This window comes from Rhynchophorus ferrugineus, unplaced genomic scaffold (genome assembly GCF_030347505.1).
Source record: "Rhynchophorus ferrugineus isolate W39M unplaced genomic scaffold, kcgeb_rfMv2 rfM7, whole genome shotgun sequence".
In the NCBI taxonomy this organism is placed as follows: Eukaryota; Metazoa; Arthropoda; class Insecta; order Coleoptera; family Curculionidae; genus Rhynchophorus; species Rhynchophorus ferrugineus.
Window position 1 is genome coordinate 32,737,486 of NW_027472586.1, and position 17,961 is coordinate 32,755,446.

A 17,961-nucleotide genomic window follows, 5' to 3' on the forward strand; every position below is an offset into this window, starting at 1 on the left:
CAGCCTTATAGGCCTAACCGGGTTATTCCTCGTCGTAATTCGTAATTTTATACTATTGCCTAGTAGTATTTTCAATTACAACTGCAAACATAAAATATATCCCTGCATGTTATCTATTGTTTTATTTATTTAAATATTTAGGTTTATCAAAAAATGGTATATTTTTAATAACTGACCATTCTTCTATACCCAGACTATTTCCTTTTTAATTGAAAGCATTTTACAATTTTACTGGACATCTTTGAAGGTGATCATGTACGTTCATCTATAGATTTTAAATTGCTTTTGTATCGGCCTATATATCTCCCACAACGCCACTAAATCTACTGAACTATTTCTTACATTTAGAAAGCGACAGGTTTGTTTACCGTTAATTTCGAAAGCCAAGCGATAGCGTTCATTCTTTCGTTTAGCCTTGGAGTCTTGAACCTGAAGTTATCTGAAATTAACGTTTTGTTAGATTGTTCTTCTTTAATACTTCTCAATGAATTTGTGTTATATTTTCGAGCTATAATATTTGTGTGTTCGTGTAAACAAATATAAATTTGAGACCCAATGTGATTATGAGGAATAATTTAACAAAATAACTAATCTTAAGTTGAATTATTCTGATGCTATTTGTCATTTCTCCAAAACATATCATAGTATAGTATAATAATGATGTAATACTGATGATACCTTTCTGATCAAAGGCTCTGATGACGTTAAAAAGCTTAAAAAATGATTGTGAATTTCGAATCGGTTTAGGGTTACTAACAGTCAAGTTAATAATCAGTTTAATGATCATAAAAATGCGCCTGTGGACATTTTATTGCAAGTTAGTGTTCTTCTATTTCTTATATTATAGTAAATATAATATTCGCTATACTGTACCTCGTCTGACTTGACCTCAAGTAATGAATTTCACATCATTAATATAATCTTGCAAATAAAATTCTCATGTCACAACGTTCGTTCCCATATTCCTCCAAAACGGCTTGACCGATTCTTATGAATTTTTTTATGCATATTCAGTAGGTATGAGAATCGGCTACTATTTATTTTCAAACCCCTAAGTGTTAATGGGTGTCTACCCCAATTTTTTTAATTTTTTTAATATGTGGCATTAAAAAATAAATACAACCCTAAATTTTCACTTTTCTATAACCAACCCCTGCTTTTTATCACTTGGTAAGTTATTCCCTTCATGTGTCTACCGGTGAAACTTCTCACCCAGTAAACAGCACGGAGCAGAGATGACAACGAAGATGGTCTCCTATTTCTCTCAAACAATAAGCCTTCTCTCTTACTCCCTCTACAGTTTTCGGATATTATTAGTGTTTATATTAGAAGCGCAGTAGTGAAGCACTTTTGCTATCTCAGTGTAACTCTCATATCAAATATATTCTCAAGTAATTTTATTATTTATTTATTAACTAGCGACCCGCCCCGGCTTCGCACGGGTGCAATGCTGATACTAAATTAAATACACTACAGAAAAAATATGAACGTTGTATATAAAAACATAGCGGCCCGCTCCGACTTTGCACGGGCATAAAATATATATGCCTATGTCACTCAATGAAAACATGATTAAAATCGATCCAGTATTTTTGGTTCATTCATTACTGCCCTTGGCCTGCACGCATTAAATTTGGAGTAAAACAATTCCTCTTCCCCTATACTTACTATGAAGATTTCCTGCTATCTTTGGAATATCTAAATTCATACAATTTTTATTACATTACACATTTTTAAACGCAAATTTTAAATTTGTAATATCTCCGAAAATATTTGTTTAATTTACATGCTGTAAGGAACCATATTGATCTATATTAATTGCACACTGTATTTAAGGTACTTAATTCGATAAGGATTAATGCCGTATTGCTTAAAATAGCTTCGTAAATAAGCCATTTTCTCACGTAAAAAGTAAACAATAAAAATGGTTAATGTGGGTTATCCCTAAAAGATAAACATATACCATCGCGGACTTTTTTGTAGACCTTTTTATGGTGTACAATACTGTAGTACATTAATTTGATCTAACTCGTAGGGTTAGGCAGCGTTTTTGCTAACTGCTAAATAAGCCTAAAAAAATAGGTTAATTTACGACATCACATTAGAAACCTCTAAAATTAGCAATGTTGCCTTAGTATATTATGCATGTATTATACATATAAACCTTCCTCTTGAATCACTCTATCTATTGAAAAAAACCGCATCAAAATCATTTGCGTAGTTTTAAAGATTTAAGCGCACATAAGGATATAGGGACAGAAAAGGTGACTTTGTTTTATACTATGTAGTGATAACTAATATTATTGAATATAATTTATTGTTAATAACTAATAAAATTATAAATTTTGAGTGTAATTAGCACGATCAGTTAACTAAGTGCTTTACATAACCTCTAAAATACTCAACATGTGTCACGAGTTCCCACAAGCAACGGCTATTGAGTTGTAAGTATAAATTTTTTATACGTTTATTAAATAAAAAATTATTCTTTCTTATTTATAACGAAAATATTGTGACTTGGGAATGGTGAAAAACTTATTCGGTGATAGATTTTTTTGTTACGTATGGGAATTCTTTTTTTCTGTTTACTTATAAGAGCTCTAACTTCCACTGGATTTTTTTCCACTATTTCTAGCAATATGTACTTTCGATATAATTAAGAAAAATATTTTTTTTGGCTTTCGTGAAACTATCTCATATTTACATATATATTTAATGTAATCAAAGATAAAATAAATTATTAATATAACAATTTTCATCATTAAATAATTAAATCAGTTCTATTTATGTGTGTTTTGTATTGTACAGGGAACAGTGCCAACAAAACACAAAGGGGCCAATTGAGCCGTGATACAAATAAATCTAGAAGTATTCGAAATAGAAGAGCCCAAACAACCGAAGAACAAGAACAAAACAAATACGGGCACACAAAAAATGTTGTTCACGCTGTAGCATTAATGGATTAATATTATGTAATGAATTAATGATATAAATAATTATTACTTAAATAATTTAAAATATTTTTTTTGGTTCTGTATTTTTATATTCCCTCATTGATCACAGCGCTCCATGCCTTTTTCACTCATATACCACATCCTTACATACTCAACTCAATAAGTTAGTTATTTTTTTATATACTAGAAATTCTCTAGAAATTACTTACATGGCAAAACAACATTTGCCGGGTCAGCTAGTTTTAATATAAATCAGTACCATTAGATGATGGAGTCTTATGAAATTTTTAAAATATTTTTTCCAAAACTACTTTCTCATAGTCAGCTAATATGATATCTCAAGTTCTAGTGAACCGATTTAGTGAAATTTTACTTGTTTTTTCAGAACCTACTACACCAGTTTATCAGCTTATAACCTTGGATGATGAATTCTAAATCATTTAATTTTTTGTGAATGAGATCCCATTCTTACACCAATATATACACCGATTGCTTCAATAATGACATATACTTCTTAATATTTGCTCATAAATTCCCTGTAACAGTTCAATTATGTTGGGATCTGGGGATTGGCTAGGGAAAGTACTTGAGAAAGTTCTGATGCTAACCAAATCAAGGCTGAACCTTTTTGGTTCTCTATCAATATACTCCCATGTGTATATTCATCTGGGAATAAGTGTTTGGCAGCAATATGCTAGTCGTAAGAATTTCATCACTGATATAGAATGTGTTGACATGCGGGAGAGAAACCAAGGTTGTAAATACAATTGACTTTCTCTATTCCTTGAATAAATTAATACCCAAAAGACGAGTTGTTTAATTAATTGATAATAAAGAATACATATATTAAAAGATATTACTCAATACGTCATGGGAAAAGGATTATGATTCAAATCGCATCTACTTACTATTAACGAAAGGTGTTGATTGGCTAACATAGACAGGAATTCTATGTTTTCAATACTACGTCAATTAATACAATGATTCTTCAATGTTTCTTCAATTAATGCTCATTCAATTCTTTCTTCTTCATTCGATTCAATAGCTTCTTCTTCAAACAATTCAATACTTTCTCTCAGCAATACTTTATTCTTCTCATTATTCTCATTTGACGTTCAATATACTGCGAACGTTTTGCATTTTTTATCAGGTCATAATTCTTTTCCATGTCATATATATTAAAAACTTCAGTTTAAAGGTTTAATAAATTAGACCCTCCAACAATAGAACCGAAAGAATTCTATAATTAGTTTAATTCTATAATTAGTTTAACTTACATTTTACGGGGCTGTCCCAACCATTAATAATAAATTTGCGTCGCTACGTATGTATATGAATATGTCGAGCTATTCATTCACAATAATCCGGCCAGTAAAGTGAACGAGAGAACCATCTGAATCCCACGATATTACGGACTAAATCTTAACGGAACCTCCGCTATGTCTGACTTTTTTGTGGTCCTCCATACATAAAGCTGGCCGATTTTCAGTTGTTGATTGTACCATGGAGCATGAATAATACCTGAAAGTACCGTGTTTTAGATTCTTTTCATGATATTTTTATTGATTTAGCTGGTACAACCCCAGAGTTTAACTCTATCAGTTCAATAAGCTTAAAGACTTGTTGGTAAAGCAAAACCTCTTTCTACTGACTGAGCTGAATATGTAGCCAAAAAACCGTAAATATTTTGAGCTTCAGCTTGAGTTGTTCATATTTTTTCTCAATATGTGGCATCCACCTGGGTGATTTATTTTAATTAATTCTAATGTGCAATTTTCTATCCAAAATTATATTTCGCCAAAAACTGTTGAGTCAGTGTTGTTGGGTCCAATTACTAAGATTACAGTGTCACCAATAAAATTCAGTAACAAAACTTTCATTGAATGTAGGGAAGTCACATGTATACAGCAGGTAAAGGACTAGCACCAATACACGTCCCTCTGGCACGCCTGCTTGTATTCCTCAGGTCGGAATATCGGCATTTTAATCTTATGTTTTAAAACCTCGGCATTTTAATCTTATGTTTTAAAACCTCACGCTAAAACTCATGCCGAAATCTCTAACAACATCTAAAGACATTGCAGAACTTTATTTTAGTCTAGTAATTTTCCTGTGATATTGGTAATTCTGTCAACCTGATCAATCCTGGAATGTTGTTTCCTGAAACCAAATTGATCATCCAGAATATGATGCTTTTCATTAATAATTGGTATAATAACAAAACAATTCAAAAATCCCCGGTCTGATACATAGATGGTGCTACAAGAATTATATTCATATGTTTTTTAATTAGCCCTAAGCCTCAGAAGATGCGTGTAAAAATTTGACAGGTGTCGGATCATTAGTTTATGAATTATAGTATTTTGAGTGAAACAACTCTTGTTATTGTGAAAAAAATAGATAAAAGGAAATTTTGCCTGTTGATAAAATATTGCTTTTGAAGGGAAAAAAAATTAAGTAAAAATTTGCCTTGACGCCGAGTTTCCAGACACTGACGTAGTAAAATCAATCATCAAGGGTTGGTATGCTAAGTTTAGATGTGGTGAAATCAGCACCGAAGACGGTGAACGCAGTGGACGCCCAAAAAAGATTGTTACCGACGAAAAAATTTAAAAATCCACAAAATGATTTTGAATGACCATAAATTGAAATTGAATGAAATAGCAGACACTCTAAGGATATCAACTGAACGTGTACATCATCTCATTCACAAATATTTGGGTATGAGAGAATTTGGCTCTGTGAAAAGTGGGTGCCGCGCGAGCTCACTTTTGACTAAAACAACGTCGAGTTTATGATTCAGAGCAGTGATTGAAGATGATCAAGTATAATAAACCCGAAATTTTGCATCGATATGTGACAATGGACGAAACATGGCTCAATTATTTTACTCTGAAGTCCAATCGACAGTGATTCGAGAGGACTGCACACGATGAACCCGCTCCAAATCCTGGGAAAACGCAACAGTCGGCTGGCAAGGTTTTGGCGTCTGTATTTTGGTATGTGCATGGAATAATTTTCATTGACTACCTTGAAAAAGGAAGGACCATCAACAGCGACTATTACATAGCGTAATTGAGCCGTTTGAAGGACGAAATCGCCAAAAACGGCCGCATTTGAAGAAAAAGAAAGTACTGCTTCACCAAGATAATGCACCGTGTCACAAGTCAGTGAAAACGATGGCAACAATCCATGAATTGGGCTTCGAATTGTTTCCTCATCCATCGTTTTCTCCAGATATGGCTCCCAGCGACTATTTCCTGTTCTCAGATCTCAAAAGAATGCTCGCTGGGGAGAAATTTTCGTCGAATGATGAGATAATCGCCGAAACTGAGGCCTATTTTGAAGCAAAGGACAAATCGTACTACAAAAACGGTATCAAAAAGTGTATGACCCTTGAAGATAATTCTGTTGAATAAAAAAAATTGCCATAAAATGTGTTTTACTATGGTAGGCCGGGGACTTTTCAATTGACCGGTTACTATTTAATAGAAGTTTGACACTATATTGCATAGTATATTGTTGTTGTTCATATTATTTTATCTATCCCCTGTAGATATAGCCTTTCATCCTTAATTGATAAACGACTAAATAACCCCATCTATCAACTAAACAACGTATTATATTCATCAGTTATAAAGAAAATATTAAATTTATTTCCAATAAACGTGTATAAAATTCCACGTATTATGGGAAGAATACGAACAAAATCACACAAAATCGCAATAATATTATTTTCGTTGTAAGGACGCGCGTCCTTTCCGTCGACATAATCTGATTATAGTTCCCGTAGCAACCGTTAATTTAATATTGTCCATTGATGCCATAATGCTTTTTATCGGATTTATATACTGAAAGGATCTGAAAAAATTAGATTGATTGATATCTTACAGATCTTTCAGTCGATTTATTAATCTGTATGATGCCTGTCAGTTTCAGGACCGGCTCGCTTCCATATGAAAAAAGTACATTAATATAAAACAACCTGTCAGCTGACCTACATAGTTTGCATAGGGTTTTATTAAAAAATTGACACGTTATTATAACACAAATTATATCGGATAGTAATATTTTTATCCTAGACTATCAATCAATAATATTACTATACGCTATACAGGAGACAAAATAATATGAACATCATACAATATATTGTCCTTCCAATAAAACAGCTAATTTATGTCATCAGTGCCGATTGGCAGTTAATTTGATTGGCAAATAATTGGCGAAGTTAATGCAGTTTTATTGGAAATACTTTTAAGCGTGATGCAGCTGCATTTAATTTTAATATAAGCATGTAGAGCTGGTTACAATTATAAAGCCAATTTGGATCTATGGGGTGCAAATATGGGGTTGCACTAAATATTCAAATCAGTTAGTCATACAGCGCTGTCAAAACAAGATTCTTCGATTGATTACCAATGCCTATCGCTATGTAACCAATGAAGAACTGCACGATGACCTGGAAATCAAATGGATTTGCGAAGTTGTGCAGGATTTCGCCTTGAAACACGAAAGAAGATTACTAAATCATTCTAACGTGGAAGCAATACAACTGCTGGACAGCGCACAGGATGTCAGGAGACTGAAACGAACAAAACCATACGAACTTGTGTGAACATTTAGTGTGTATTATTAGTGTAAACTATAGCTATAAGTTAATAATTAATAAATAATTATAATTTTATAATTGAGGAATACATACTGATGTATTTTCTCGTACTCGTCTTGCTTGCTAATTAATCCAAGCACATAGGAAAAGTAGTAATAAATTAATTGTAATAATAATAATAATTAAGATTGTACTAAGCGTATCTAATAAAGATGCTATAAAAAAAAATGTAGAGCTGGTGAATACAAAGAGCAGCACAAAACAAAGGTGACGAATGAAGATCACCTTGATGTTAGCTCACTTCGAGGTTAAATGTATGAAATATATAAAAACAGTGAGTAAATTTTTCCATATAAATATTATTAAACACATTATTTCAGTGACAACTGTTAGTTTTTGAAGTATTAAAAAAAACTTAAGCATCTACAGCTGTTTGAGGCAGATAAGTCCATCCCTTCATACACTGTTAGTAAATATAGTATTTAAATGGTGTTAATGGTGAAAATATTTTGTTGTGGGTTTATGACCCAATTTTTATAATTACAGTTAGATAGCAACAACTAATGGTAAGTAAAGTCAGTAATTAATACACTATACGTGTAGAAAATTATATTGTAAAGTATATTTATCTGCATAATATGCATGAGCATTAGGTTAGAATTTCTTAGGAGAGAACTAATACCAATTCTTTTGCAGATATGGCAAATACATTAGAGATAATGTTGTTCTTAAATCTAATTTTGTAAAGGAAAATATACACAGGTAGTAACAGAAGAAACTCAAGAGAAATTCAGAGATATCTAAATGACTTAACATGGAAACACTGAAACGAAAGGAACAAGAACTAAATATAAAAAGGTAAATATATGATCTTCAATGAAAGTAATATTACATTATATACAAATACATTACTTGGATATAAAATTCTTAATTAGGTAGATTAGGCCTCAAGAAGATAAAACTACATAATAAAGTGCCTAAAACTCTACCTCATAAGTGGTATAGAAAAAGAATTCAATATCACTATATAGTATAAAACAAAGTCGCCTTTTCTGTCCCTATGTCCCTATGTGCGCTTAAATCTTTAAAACTACGCAACGGATTTTGATGCGGTTTTTTTCAATAGATAGAGTGATTCAAGAGGAAGGTTTATATGTATAATACATGCATAATATACTAAGGCAACATTGCTAATTTTAGAGGTTTCTAATGTGATGTCGTAAATTAACCTATTTTTTTAGGCTTATTTAGCAGTTAGCAAAAACGCTGCCTAACCCTACGAGTTAGATCAAATTAATGTACTACAGTATTGTACACCATAAAAAGGTCTACAAAAAAGTCCGCGATGGTATATGTTTATCTTTTAGGGATAACCCACATTAACCATTTTTATTGTTTACTTTTTACGTGAGAAAATGGCTTATTTATGAAGCTATTTTAAGCAATACGGCATTAATCCTTATCGAATTAAGTACCTTAAATACAGTGTGCAATTAATATAGATCAATATGGTTCCTTACAGCATGTAAATTAAACAAATATTTTCGGAGATATTACAAATTTAAAATTTGCGTTTAAAAATGTGTAATGTAATAAAAATTGTATGAATTTAGATATTCCAAAGATAGCAGGAAATCTCCATAGTAAGTATAGGGGAAGAGGAATTGTTTTACTCCAAATTTAATGCGTGCAGGCCAAGGGCAGTAATGAATGAACCAAAAATACTGGATTGATTTTAAGCATCATTGCTTAAATCAGCATCGCACCCATGCGAAGCCGGGGCGGGTCGCTAGTAAATATAATAAAACAACGTTAAATTTGATGCGGCAACGTTGCATAATACATTTTTATTACATGCATTGGCTGTTTTATTGAACGGACTATAGTATATTTTGTTCTATAAGAGTTGAAAGTATCACTTAGAGGTAAAAAATGTGAAAGAAATGAAGAAGTAGAGAGGTATGCGCGCAATTGGCGATTACACGCCCTTAAAATGTTTATGAAGAAGGAATATTCAAGTTTTCAAATCCTTGTGTATGCTGCTCTGTCAGATTTCAATAACTGATTTTAGTTTCGAGGATTTAAAAATAGTGAAAAAAGCTTCAGCCACCTGACCGAAACGTTTACATGCGATGTGAAAGATTAAAAAAAAGCAGGTAAGATGGCTACTGCAAGAATCGACTGAAAATCCTCTTTAGAATCGTTTCAATATCGGGTTTTCGTTGCTTTCCAGGCATGAAAGGGGTTTTCGTTGCTTTCCAGGCATGAAAGAAGAGTTTTCTGTTACATATTGTCACTAGCGATGCAAAATGGATCTAAAATGAAAATTTCAATCCCAAAAAGTCATGGGTTAGTCCAGGAGAATCATCCACTTCAACATCGAACCAGGATATTCATGATTATAGAGTATAGGTCTGCATATGATGATATTAGCAATAAAACCAAACTTCTAAATCATTGTCCTAAGTTATATTCGCTTTGCATTACACTATTTTTTTAAAATATATTTTAAAAACTTCTTTTTATCAATGAGAGTTTATTTGGACATCTGTTTAACATGGGCTCCGAACAATGGTCCTCGATATTGAGCCTACCGACTGGCGAGTGACCAATTTCGAGACAGTCTGGTCTTACCCAGCCTGATTACTGGCGTGAGTAGGATTATTTTCCTTGATCCATTTTACACTCTTGACTATAGATAATTACAGATGTTAGAAGTAACAAACATAAATATACGCCAGCAGGACTCGAATCCGCGAAATATATTATTTTAATTCAAGTGTATCTAAAATAAAAAATTGTGATAATAATAGTTAATAGTCAAACACGTAAATAACTATAATTTGCTGCATTAATTTGACATATGGTAATATTTTATTATTCCACTTATTCCGACTATTGTCTGTCATGCGAAAGATATATGGCACTTGCAGAATGGTTAACATATGATCCAGACGTGTACGCGCATTTTTTACACTCCACAATCCCCGTGGTACAAATCCATTTATCATTTTTGAACAGAACGCTGGCCCAAAAATATAGCCAACCAAGTTAAAATAATTAAAAAGTATTTTTCCAGCGAAAGTTTGGCTTTCCAAGTGAAGAATTTTTACCCTCGTTGTATAGTATACCATTAGCAATTATAATAGTTGCAAATATTAACCATTTATTTTTGGTTTATTGTCATGTCAAGTACCTTTAATTATGCCTAAATTATAATTAACATCATGTTCATATTAATAATATCATTGATAACATTTGAGTTTAGGCCCCATTTTTTTTATTGTGCAGATAAGTTCACAATAATTTTGTTCATTTTTCAGTTACCAAATAATATACAAAATTATATTCAATATAATGTGACTACTGTCGTTGAGTAAGCGTGCATGAACTCAATTATGTTTCTGCAAGATTGGAATGCCAACTGGAGAGAAGGGAATATACTTCGAATTGAACTCACTGAACATTAACTGTTGTTCATTACTGGCCATATATTGTTAAAATACAAAAAAAAATATTAATTAAATTCAAGCTTTCAACAAGTACAAATCAAGTCTCATGATCCTTAGATAACGAAAGGCCAATATCCAATAGCTGGTTTCCGGTAAAACAAATAATAGGATGAGCTATACTTCACCAGGTTATGGGTAAGTTACACATATTAGATTGAACAATGTGATATTATCAAGTTGTTACAGTCAAGAAATTCAAAATTTTCAAACAATACTTACGTATAGACAATATATAAACCAAATGTTGTTACTGAACTCACGTAAACTAAAAGAAACTAAGCAGATATCTAGTTAAAATTGATTCATAGGAAAACTTGATATGTTAAAGCATGCCTAAACACAGATTATGTAAAATACTTGATGAAGTATTATAGTCGCATATGCTTATAAGATTGTTAGACTATTATTAAAATGAACTTCAAAATTATAATTTGTGCATTTTATTTACCCATATTAGAAGGTATTTTCAAACGATACATAGCCGTATCATCAAAATGTTAATAAATTAAACGTTTTTTGTTTTGGAGGAAAGAGAGGAAGCAAAGAAAGGAGACACAGTCGATGACATTCGAGGTTGGGCCTCATTTGTTTTGTTTTTTGTTAGAGTTTCTAATAATTTTGTTCAGCTATGTAAAATGAGTATTTTGGTAGTATTGCCAAATATATTTGTGTTTGTATCTTCAAATAAACACCATATAATTTTCCACCCTATCGAGTCTAAGAAAATTTAGGTTATTTGCCTCGATAAATCCCAGTTAATTTTTCCATTTAACTTTCTGATGATTGCACAAAACCATTTTTTCACTGTAAAATGTAAGATAATAATCCAAATATAATCAAAGAGCGCTAGAAAGTTCAAATATTGGATTACGGAAATGATGGATAGGAAATGGTAATAAACGTCAACATTTCGTAGCGCTTCTTCATAGAAGATTTCAAATCTTGTGATCTTATTTCATGTAAAATCTTAGTAATTAAACTTTTAATTGAGGAATAAATATATTTTAAATAATCCCTCTGTAGTAGATTGTTATAAATCAATATTTTTTGCGCGGCTTCGTTGGCGCAGTGGTCAAGGCGATAGGACGGTCCTCCTACTGTTGCGAGTCGCGGGTTCGAATCCTGCTGGGGCATGGATGTCCTTTAAGTTTGTAGTTATAATTGTAAATATCTTTATTGGCAACAGTAGAAAGTTCGACAAGGAATAACCAACCCAGTTACGCCAGTAACCAGGCTGTGTAAGACCGGTCTTCTAGGATGGTCTCTAAGTTCGGCACTGGTCAGTCGGTAGTGCCAAGGACCATGAATCAGAGCCCGAGAGGAAAATATATATATTTTTAGGACTCTTTATTATTACAGTCATCTAGCCAATCCATTATAAAAAGATCCTGGAGAAATGTAATACATAAGTATATTAACAAATTATAAACCGTACTAATTTGTACTCCATAAATACATAAGATATTTTTATACCATGCTATTACGGAATAATTTTCTTAATGTTAAGGAAAGATTGATTGATATTGAATCGGTTTTGACGCCGTAACTGCGGAAAAGTTTACGGAGTTTTGTTTAAATTGATATTCCATTTATTAACGTGGTCGAACTTTCAATGGCGAGGAAATGTAAATACTTGTCGAACTGGCAATCGCCCAATCTTTATCTTTGAAATGTTGTTCCGCGTAAAATACAGTCGAAATAGAACGATTTACATTTCATTGCAATTTCAGAAACTTGTCAGACGTTAACGATAGTTTTATCGGTTGAATAATTCGAAACTATGGGAAATTTAAAGTTTAAATTGTGCTATTTTGTATTAAATGTTAACAAGTACTCTTGGTATATATTGTTTAATAGTTTGGAGGATATAGAAATTATGTTTGAATTATAATATACATCTAGTAAGTAAGTAAGTAGGTAATTACCAACATCTACTCAGATTTTATGTAGAACCATAACCAAGTGAAATACAAAATTAGATGACAGTATCTGATTTTGCTAAAAAGGACGAGGATTGTTCTTACGCGACTAGTCACTTTGATCAAGTAGCAGGAGCAGGACCAGTGACCTGAAGAAACCGATGAGATTCTACCAAAACATCGTCAATATATTAAATGATCTTTTAAGAATAGTGCTTCAATAAGTAACAACCGCGGAAGTATTAGATTGCACAAATGGAAAATCAGTCCAGTTACTTCATGTGCAACACAGGTATCAAGGATTCTTTCCAAATACTATCTTAGGTAGATGTTTCAGAACTACTTTATGGTTAACATTTTGTTCTGTAGCCGTGTAAAAAATTGAACGATTCGATATGTCTGGAACAAAGCGAACAAAGTTTTGATATCGGCTTACAAAACACTCTAATTTTTTACTTTTTGAAAAAAAAGCAAGCAACATATGACGGAAATAGTTTTCTGGAAGCTTCATGTTCGAAGAATATACTTGAGACAAAGATATTTATTTATTAGAGAAATTCTTATAATAATAAAACGAAATGACTTTTTCTCCAACTTTACAATATTTTTCTACTGACACTTAATAGCTATCTATGAAAATGAACTGTTTTTTTATTGATTTCACTACTAAGTGTATATAAGTTATTTACACATAAAAACAGCCTTATTAAGTTTGAAAGTTTTACTATCTATATAACTTACAAAAAAAGTATAAAATAATTTAAAAGTGTATGCTTTTACTCTTTCTGTTATGTTCATAAACCCCAAAAAAAAATGTTCATAACCCCCCCCCCCCCATCTCTTAATAAACCCCAAATATAGTCTCCCATCATGTTTTCATTGTATTGACCTTGATAACGTTTTTCGAAGCTCATAACGTCCTAGGAAAAACGTTTTCCTTGCTCTTCTGAATACGCACCCATATTATTTTTGATTGTATCTAAATCAGCATGCAACATATGAACTTTTAATGACATCTTGCAGCCCATGGTATTACATTTTTTTAGCATATTTTTAACAAGCTTTTTGTACTTTTCCGCTTTGTTATTACTTAAAAATCTAGAGAAGACTGCTTTGAAACTGTTCCGACTTGCTTTTTGAGTACGATTCAGCAGCGTTGGGAATTTTTCATCGGCGAAAATCTGATTTGTGGACCAACAAAATCCTCAGCCTTAAACTCCCTTTGTGATAATTTCGGAAAAAAATTTATCAAGTATTCAAACCCTTCTGAGGTTTGATCCAGTCTTTAACAAATTGTTTCATCAGCACTAAGTTAATGTGCAGAGGCGGCATTAGCACTTTCTCTGCTTCAACAATTGGCTCAAATTTTACGTTTTCTTTCCCGACATAGGGTTCAGTTCTTACAGGCCATGACCGTTGAGTATAATGCCTAGTATTCGCTCTGCTATCCCATAAATATAAATAACACGGATACTTTGTATATCCACTTTGATATCACAAAAAAAACCCACCATTTTAAAATATCCAATCAGATGCCAGTTATACTCGCGATATTTTACAAATTCCAGCAAAGTTTTAACACTTTCATAATTTTCTTTAAGATGTACCTAGTGAGCGATTGGAGGAGGTTTGAATTCTTTTCCGTTGTGTATTAAAACAACTTTTAAGCTTTTTGTAGAGCTGTCAATGAATAAAACGCTATCCGCTAGAAACACAAGGTATGCCAATTTTTTCGAACATACCTTTTATGTCATTGTAAAAACAAAGTGTATTTTCTTTGGTGAAAATTATTGAGAATGTTTCATGCCTAGTCCGTTGATCCGTGATATTAACATCATCAAGCAAATTCCACTGTTTTAAGCGAGAACCTAAAAGCTCTGCCTTACTTTTTGGCAAATTTAACTCCTGAATTAGATCATTAAAATCTTTAGTAGTAATAAGATGGTGTTTTGGTTGATCTGGTGTAGGTAAGAACTCCTTATCACAATTAATTTTATGAGAACTAAGAGATGAGCTTCTTTTCCGCGATAATTTTTTCGGTGGCTCAAGTACTGGTCGTGTCAGATCATGTGCGATTGGAACAGAAGAGGATTCCAGATCAGGATATTCGGTAGGTTTTGCATTTTTGCAGGATATTCTCTACGTTTTTTACTCGCATTCACAATGAAAAAGTAGCCGTCGTTAACGTGATCTTTGGTTCTCGCCAGATTCTAGATTAATTCACCATTTAATTAAAATTTGCATATTACCTTCCAAACATCTTTTACAATTATTCCAAGCAACATGTGGAGCCCATGCCTTGTTTTGATTCCGAACAGGACAGTTAAAATATGCTTCGTAGGCTTTCTTATATATTTTAGTCATCGATCTGACGGCTCTTCCTGGCTGCTTGATTTCAGTATATTAATACAGTATAAATAAAATGGGAAATATCTTATTTTTTATTAGAATTTGTTTATTTGAGAGGCATATTACGCAAAAATTAACCGTGCCTAATTTCAAGCTTCTCAGTGTTTCAGTTTTCCTCAAAAAGGGAGGCAAAATTTTCGCTAAGCCGATTAATATATAGAAGATTCTATCTAACATACTATAACTATTATGAGAACTAAGAGATGAGCTACTTTTCCGCGATAATTTTTTCGGTGGCTCAAGTACCGGTCGTGTCAGATCATGTGCGATTGGAACAGAAGAGGATTCCAGATTAGGATATTCGATAGGTTTTGCATTTTTATCTCTACGTTTTTTACTCGCATTCACAATGAAAAAGTAGCCGTCGTTAACGTGATCTTTGGTTCTCGCCAGATTCTAGATTAATTCACCATTTAATTAAAATTTGCATATTACCTTCCAAACATCTTTTACAATTATTCCAAGCAACATGTGGAGCCCATGCCTTGTTTTGATTCCGAACAGGACAGTTAAAATATGCTTCGTAGGCTTTCTTATATATTTTAGTCATCGATCTGACGGCTCTTCCTAGCTGCTTGATTTCAGTATATTAATACAGTATAAATAAAATGGGAAATATCTTATTTTTTATTAGAATTTGTTTATTTGAGAGGCATATTACGCAAAAATTAACCGTGCCTAATTTCAAGCTTCTCAGTGTTTCAGTTTTCCTCAAAAAGGGAGGCAAAATTTTCGCTAAGCCGATTAATATATAGAAGATTCTATCTAACATACTATAACTATTATGTATAGCAAAACAAATATGCAATATAAAAAATACAATTTTTCAATATATACTCAATAATATTGTATGTACTCTTTGATAATTTTTTGAAAGACGTCTATGTGATCTATCGCCTAAATCTATCTATTTTGCCGAAGTTAGTTAAAATTCCGTTTTGGAAATTTTCTCATGTAAATTTTAGAAAAAATGGATATTATTAATCTTGCTTCAGTAGGTGACTGATTATAATTGGCTCTGAAAATAATATTAACTAATTTATTTGTTTTATTAAGATTAATTGGGCAGTGTATTTCCTTGCTCAATTAATCAATTCTTTTGAGATAATATTATTATTTATTTATCAAATATTTCGGTTTATAATATAGACATCTAGATGTGGTATATTAAGTTGATGAAAAATTGGCAAGTCCTTGTCTTCACCATTTATTAAATTAATATGAATAATTTGTACATACTATATTTCACTAAAATATAACCTCCAATTTTTTACGTTATATTAGAAGGTATTTTGTTTGTAAATTATTAATTGTTTAATAATTTGTTCTTATTCGACGCAAACATGTTGATAGTAACTTTTTAACTCTCTATTTATAGATACGAGACAGACGAGACTCTAGTGGCTAGGTAGGGAAATATCTTCAGCAAATCGTCTTATGGAATGGTGTCTAAGTTGTCTTGCTAATAGATGAGGTTAATGCCGAGGACCGTAGAGAAATACTTCTTAAGTTAATTATAATTAAATATATTGGTACATTTTTTCCACCAAATATAAGCTATTATATTTTGCGAAAAATTAATTTTTAATCAATTATAATATGTTTTGCCAGGTAAAAAAGACATATATATAAAGTGTCAGGCTTCATCTTAAGGGCAGAGTTTTTGTTTCTAATTTTAATCTTAAAAAACAACCTTAAGAAAAGGTCTCGTGATGGATATTTTTTGTTTTAGTTTCCTAATTATGTCTAGACAAATGATTAATTAATTTCGCAAGTAATCTCCAAAATTAAGTTTCGGCGTAAATTTTTTTTATATTATTTACAACAATTTGAAATAATTGCCCCTCAGTAGATGAATGATAAATGAAACTGTCCAGTTTTTGCGCAGTTTTTTTTGCTTGTTACATTTTGTTATGTATTATTTTGTTATGATCGACGGCTAACCTAGAAGAAGCATATATTCTCTAAACGAAAACAACTTAAATTTTATCAAATATTTGGCTCATCGGGCGCATATCCAAGTTATCAATAGATAACAAGGTATTGCTGTATGAGCCTATACTCAAGCCCATTTGGTCATATGGAATCCAACTCTGGCGTACCGCTATCAAATCTAATATATCCATCAATCAACGGTTCCAAAATAAGGTGTTGCGTGCCATTGTTGATGCTCCGTACTATGTTTCAAATAAAGTGATACAACGCGATATTCCCGATATTCCTCTAGAACCTATAATGAGTGTAAATTAACGTGTTTAATATGTTAATGTAAATTAACGATTATCGACTGAACTTAGTCAAAATAGTCGATAATCAGAAAACTAGTGACTGAATACTGAATATAATAATTTCTATTTTCGTGATGTTACTAATGATGTGTTAGTAAATTAAACATATAGTCATAGAAATGTAAACTAATTCATGTCATAATTAAAAATGATCACAGAATAACTACTAGACTTATATTACCTATTACTACTATTAATATTACCTATTATTGTCATAAAAACAATCAAAAGTATTTTAGTATTTATCATTCACAATTTTAATCCTTTTAC